Genomic DNA, 7,557 nt, shown 5'->3' with positions numbered 1-7,557 from the left:
AGAACTTCCTTGGCCCAATGACATACTGGCAGTCAAAACACCTGACTGCTGATCACCGACAGCCTGTGTGCCAGAGCTTTCTCCGCTTTCTGCAGGCATAATAATACTTGGTTCGGAATGTAAAGATTTTCCAGCGTGCTGGCCAGAAACACAGTCCGAGCCCACAGTAACTTTTCCGCTTTGCACTGACCTTGGCTTCTCGCACTCTGGTGATGCTTCTCCTCCACTGGACTCTATGGCCCCTCTGCGCATTGTACGGAAGAGATCATCATTGCCATGTTTCTCCTTTAAAGCTCCGCTGGTTTCTTTTAATGCGGCCACCAGCAGACTCTGCTTTTCTACTTTGGCCTCCAAAGCCATTAACTCAGGCCGCATCTGTCTTCTCTTGGAACTGTGAAGCCGGTCATTTGCAATTTTTTTATGCTTGAAATCAAACTTTAACTTTGCCAGTACTTTCTCCTCCTTGGCAATTCTCACAATCCTAGCACAAACCTTCTTTCTGTGGGCTGACAGGCGTTCACCTTTAGCTGGGCCATTTCCCAGGTCCTCAAACACTGGTATGGGAGCACCGGTACTCTGGCCATCCGGGGGATCCTCCCCTGGGTCCACCCCAGATTCCTGCATCCACTCTGGGTATAGGAAGTAATCAAGCTCCCTGGATCAGTAGGCCTCTCTGGAGCTCAGGAGATCAGCAGTAGTGCAGCCACACCCTTTGCATAAAATATTCCATGGACTCAACATGCCTATCAGCAAATAGCTTGGGGTGTCTACTTTCCAAAAAGGGATCATTTGGGGGGGCTTGAACTGTCCTGGCATTTTATTCACAACATTTAGAAGCTTGTCACACATCACCCACTCTTCTAAATATACGCTTACCAAAAAACTGTTATGCCCTGTACACACAGTCGGATTTTCCTACAGAAAATGTTCGATGGCATCCTGTTGTCGGAAATTCCGACCGTGTGTATGCTCCATCACACATTTTCCATAGGAATTTCCGTCACACAAAATTTGAGATCTGGATCTCAAATTTTCCGACAACAAAATCCGCTGTTGGAAATTCCGATTGTGTGTACACAATTCCGACCCACAAAGTTCCACGCATGCTCGGAATCAAGCAGAAGAGCTGCACTGGCTATTGAACTTCACTTTTCCCGGCTTGTCGTACATGTTGTACGTCACCGCCTTCTTGACATTCGGAATTTCCGAAGAACTTTTTGTGACCGTGTGTATGCAAGACAAGTTTGAGCCAACATCCGTCGGTCATGCAAACCCCAAACTCACTCATCCATGTCTTTATGGACCTTGCTTTGTGCACTGGTGCTCAGTCACGTTGGAACAGGAAGGGGCCATCCCCAAACTGTTCCCACAAAGTTGGGAGCATAAAAACAACCCCACACCATAATCCCCCTTCACCAAATGATTTCACCCAGTGAACAAAACAAGGTCCATAAAGACATGTGTAGCACTAACTCTCGGTAGAGCTGCTGGTTTACAGGGGGCTTGTTACCTTCACTCTCAATACCTCTGTTTCACCGGCACCGGGTCTAGGGTTCCGTTGAGTTTACCTCTGGACGATATAAGCACCAAACACTCGAGTAGATTTTTCAGTGCTTTAATGAACAAATAAAGGAAGTAGCAGGAAAGAGGCAGAAGGAAAGCTGCAGGGAAGCTCAAATACCTTTCCTTAGTATTCTCCAGAACATTCTTAGTAATTGAACACTTGTAGTTGAATGCACTCCCCCTTGTGGGATTCAATCTTTGCCCGCCTGGATAGACCTCTCTCACTTGTCTAGCAGCCAGTACGTAGCACGAACAAAAGTCTCTGCCACAGACTTGTTTGGAATAAAATCCGTACGATCCTCTGCCACAGGATGTATTGGTTTGCGATGAATATCAGACACAGTACTTGAACCTTTAAGCCAATCCGGCAGTACTATGCGGTAAAACTACTTCAGGATACGTCCTCCAACCGAGTCACCAGGCCCCTCTCCAGACCAGCACTCTGCATGATCCTTCAATGATGGGTCCTCCCCTGGGATCTTCTCGGTTGTCCTGCTTCTTCACACAGGATAGACAGCTCAGGACCATTCCTCTGCTGCTGTAGTAGGCCCCAGACAAGCTCCTGGGCCCACCCACACCCCGCAGCGATGTGGGCCTCCGGACCGGAGGACCACGAGGTGGTACTCTTAACGCATACCTGTCGGCCAGAAGGGCCAGCAGGTGGCTGGAAACATAAATACCCTCTCCCAGAATGCAACTCGGAGGACCACCTCCACCGAGTTATCTCCGGGAAAGAGGAGCACTCATACGCTTCAACACGTCGCTTTTCCAACACTGGCCCATGGTGACAACGACACCCACCGGCACAGTGTGGAACTACACGCAACGTCAACCAAGCTGGAACAGAGGCAAATACAACTTCCTATAACAAGCGACTCACTAGATTTACCTATCAGCGATAGATAAAAATCTACCAGCGCTACACATGAATGAGCGAGTTTGGGGTGGTGGAAATTGACTGCCCTGCCCCAACCCAATAGAACACCTTTTAGAATATATTAGATCGGACACTGACAGTGGTTTTTTCCTGCCAGGGTATTGGTCAGTTAGGAAGTTCTTCTTTTTTTGTGTTTTCTTTTTTTTTTTTTTTTTTATAAACACTTTGACCAGAGCAATATAATGTTAACATTGTACTACTCTGGGCAAGTGATCAGTATTTTTTTTTTTTTACACATTATGTTTGCATATAGCAGTGCATTAAATTGCTATATGCACGCATTTTACTGAATGAAATCGATTCATTCAGTTTCTTTTGTTGTGATTAGCTGTGATCGGTCAGAGCTAATCACATGGTACAGATGGGCTATGATCGGCCCAGTCTGCACCATGTAATTGCACTGACAGCTAGTAACCCAATTGTATACAGTGGATGGCTTGAAAGGAAGCCATCTATTTTATACAACTGTCACGTGACCTGCTGTGATTGGTTACAGTGGTCACATGGTACAGGCAGCGGGCCGGTACAGTGATCAGCCGGTGACAGATCGCGTCACTGCGCAGGACGCGGTCCAGGATGACGTTATATGATGTCTGCACAGATAAACAAGAGATTCCCACCGGCAATTTTATGCTATAGGCCGGGCAGAAACTGGTTAAAGTCTTGAGTTTTTGTTTAAAAATAACAAACATGTTATACTACTCTGTGTAGTGGCTTTGTACAGAGCCGCTCAGATCCTCCTATTCTTGGGTCCCTCGGCAGTGCTCTTGGCTCCTCTCTCCTGCTGAGTGCCCCCACAGCAAGCAGCCTGCTATGGGGGCATCCAAGCAGGCTAGCTCCTGAGCCTCTACCCTGTGTCCATTCAGACATGGAGCCACGCTGCATTTCAGCAGAGGCAAAGAAACAACAATGCACTGATCCTCCCAGAAAAGAGCTGGGTAGAGGGGGCATGTCAGCAGGAGTCAGAGGGAGAGCAGTACACTGGTCTTCCCATTGAAGAGCTGTGCAGGAGTGCGTGTCAGCATGAGGGAGAGCAGTACACTGATCTTCCTAGCAAAGAGATTGCACATGGGGGCATGTCAGCAGACATCTGACTACGGGAGTACAGGCATGCTATGCATCAGCACAACATCCTGTAGCTCCCACACAGTAGCAAACTGACCACATTGGGATGGATGTGCTTCCTTACCCTCCACTAGAGCAGTTTTCACATTTCAGCTATGGGTCTTTTGACTTGGCAATACCTTTTTAGTAGTTATGACACTAAAAAAGTATGTGGATAAAAATGTCTTACTTTGGGTAGTATTGTCTCCTGATAAGTATTTTTTTATCCTTTATAATATAAAGTGAGAGGAGGCATTTGCTAATGTAGTAATGGAAGGGTTTTGCACACATTCTGTCTTATACCATCTTGGATCATTCTCCATTGTTTTTTGTCAACTTTCTTGCTATTTCTCTACCCCTCTCTGTTCTCCTCCTGACAACTCTACACTCCTCCAGTGCGGCTCCTCCCTTCCTGCTGTGTGTTGGACTGTTCCTCCCATCCACTGTGGCCCCTTCTGCCCTGGGCTCCATACTGTTCTTTGTCAACCAGCTTCACTGCCCCTTAGTTCCAGATTAATTTACTAGTGGTCATGTTTTTAGGGTATCTTGAGGGTGGTATTTCATGTTCGTATACAAAAAACATCTCATTACTATGCCTCCCTAAAGGCATTCAGGAAACACAATTCACATTTGGAGCTACTCCAGAGTGCGTAGGAGAAACTCCAAGGACTTCAGCAAGTGATTGGAGATTCCTAACTGAAAGAGCAGATCAGTGATCATGTGTCTGACTCTGCCTTCCCATGTTCTGCCGAGAAAGTTCCGCTCGGCGGCTAAGCTCCCCCCTCTACTGCGCAGGCGCTGCGCCTGCGCAGTAGGATCCGGCGGAAATAGCCGAAGCGGAATAGCTGAAAATCAGCTGTACACGGCACCTGTAAGAGGGCCCCTCGCGGGCTCGCTTCGCTCGCCACGCTTCGGGCACGGCCTCCCTTCGCTCGCCACGCTTCGGGCACGGCCTCGCTTCGCTCTTTTAGATTCCCCCTCTAGGTCCACTTGGATGGTGGGGAAGGAACCTGGACCCAGAGCGCAGGCGCCGTGTACAGCTGATTGAAGCGTTTGAGCTTCAGCTATCTCCGGCTGCTGACAGTAGTCCGTACTGCGCAGGCGCCAGGGGGGGAACTTATCCGCCGAGGGAACATTCTCGGCAAGACACCCTAAGCCATTTGAGACTAAATCACATGACTAATGGCTTGGAATTGGTGACATGACCAGCACTAGAGGGAGCTTACAGCAGCAATTCTTCAGGAAAAAGAAAGACTTAAAGGGTAACTCCACTTTTGTGGGGGGAAAAAAATAGCAAATAAAGAAAAAATAATATAGCACATATAATTGCGACACTAATCATATTGTATTTGAATGTTATTAAAAATGACCTTTCCTTTTCAACCTACAGCCACTGTAATTTTCTGAGAATGCATTGCAATATCGCTACATTGAGTTGTTCTGTACACAGTGTGTACTGACCACTCCCCAGAAACATCATTTCCTGCTTGTGTGTGATTGGCTCACCAATTTTCCCAGAAGTCTGCACTAAGATACAAGTCAGATTTCAGGCATCCCCTGCAACAAAAACTTCATTTTTGGAAAGATACTTTCAATAGGAGCACGTCTAAAGGGATGCAGGCCCAGCAGATTTCCTCATTAGTGCCCTGCAGCTGCACACCTGACAGTTAATTATGAAACCACTCCCATTAGACCCACTTATTACAGCGGCACAGACAAACACACGTGGATTAGTAGAATAACTTCAGAATAACAAAAGCTAGGAATCTGCAACAAAGATTGTTATAATCCTTGCAATGTACATAGATCACCCAGAGGGGAATGTTTATTTCCCAACAAAAGTGGAGTTACGCTTTAAGCATAGCTTTAACCATTAATCCATATGATACCATTAATCCATATACTAGATAAGAAGAGTTTGTTTAGGGTGGAAATCATTATAATATACCTTCACATTACCTATAGTACCAGTAGAATTTTTATCTTTCCTGGAAATATAAAAGCAAAATGAATAAAAAGTATGGCAGTTTTACAATATAACCCAACACATTACACAGAAAATCCAATTGTTTTGGTTTTCTCAAATTTAAATTTATTTAAAAAAATCTTGATTACAAAGGATAAAAATATATAAACAATAATTGACATTTAAAAATGCAAAATTGTGATCTCTGGATTTACAATAGAATATTTATGACTTGTCCTAATATTAGGAACAAGCTTCTGTTTGTACAGGCATATGTGTCTACAGCTCAGCTATATACAAGGCAAGTCATCTTTGGTCTGTAGCAAGTTATATTCTGCCCTTTTCATTGTTTTGCTGTTACTCCTATCAAGCTGCGATCTGCTGCCATGTGAAATGAAAGATCACAGAAATAAGTCTGCTTGACTTAATGCCAGCCATGCATGTGTCGAATTCTGAATGATTTTTCATTCAAAAATAGCACCTTTGAATAATACTTCAATTTGTGACCATTAGTGGGGCCGCAACAGACAATTTTTGTGTGGCCATCGAATTTGAGTGATCGGGCATGTTGGAAATTTTTGGAAAAACAAACGAATTTATAATTAATGATGGGAGAATCGTGCGAGAAACATAATTGAAAAAATGCACATGAGCTGTGACCTGGAAAAGAAAGAAGATTCCCAGCCATGAATTTTCTTTTACATAACACCATGAGGTTAAATTGAAGGCTTGGTTGGTTGAATTTCAAAACTCAATGGCACCATCAAATCACAAAATACACACATTTTTGATCGTCAAATTGTTCGGAATTCGACCCATGTATGGCCTGCATAAGACCACATCAAAGAGATCCCAAGTTTCTGTATCTAAACACGAAGGGATGCGATAAGTTTTCTGAATATGTTTTTTCCATTTTTTATCACAGCTGTCCCAGAATTCCATGAGCCACATGCAGCCCACTAAGGCTTTTTTTGGTAACAATTACTCCTAATCCAATGTACTTTATATGGCAAAAACAAAACACAGGTTTAGGATTTACTACTATCTGGAAGGCCTTAACCCCTAGATGCTCTGATCAGGTCATTTTAGACCCTACACTGAAAAGTAGATTTAATATAAAGGAAACCTGTCAAATCACACTTTTGTATGTGGCAATATGGGTTAGGGTGCTATTTATTTTTAATGGAACACCAAGTCACTGCAGCTCAGCTGTGCAAGCATTGCAACGCACCCCACCAGATAATAATGTACTACCAGAAGAATTTATTTTTATTTTGTGTCCATTCTTGTATGTTGGCAACCCATTAAAAATGAATGCCCTATAGGTGGCCATGAATTAATCAAATCTTGGCTGGCTCAGCAGGGACTGGCCGAGATTCAATTAATCTAAGGGCATGCAATTATTGGCAGCGCTTATAGCTGCTAGCAGTATTCACTGTGTTCTCCCGGAAGGGATGGCTTCTGGTGCCCCTCCCCCTCTGCCAGGAGAACACAGTGGCTGTGCGGGAGGGATTCCCCCATCAACACGGACTGTGTTGATGGGGGAATCTAGCAATGTTCTTTCCTGCAACAATGAAAATCGCATAATCTATGGCCTGCTTATCACTATGCACAATAATAAGTGACACAATGTACATTAGGGGCAGTGCCTTAACCCAAAATGCATGATTGGGCCATGTAGGCTGGTACCTCTGACTTCTCCCTGAAATGAGTTTTCAGATCAGGTATTTTGATTCCAATCTGACTTAACTTTCTGCATGATAGTTTTAGTTACCAAGTCAGAATTATACTGCATCATAAGGTTCCAGGTATCTATACAGAGTCTGGATGCTCTTTCACCAGGCCCAAACACTATCAGGTGTGAAGCAGGGGCATGCCAAACTTTATGCAAATATTAACTCTCTGAAAGTCAATATTTCCACAGGGACCTTTGCAGGTAACCGCAGCACAGTGAACTGGAGAGCAGCATGCATGAAAGTGCCACCTG

The sequence above is a fragment of the Aquarana catesbeiana genome, linkage group LG05 (assembly GCF_042186555.1).
Source record: "Aquarana catesbeiana isolate 2022-GZ linkage group LG05, ASM4218655v1, whole genome shotgun sequence".
Lineage (NCBI taxonomy): Eukaryota > Metazoa > Chordata > Amphibia > Anura > Ranidae > Aquarana > Aquarana catesbeiana.
Note: the sequence above shows the minus strand (reverse complement) of the source record.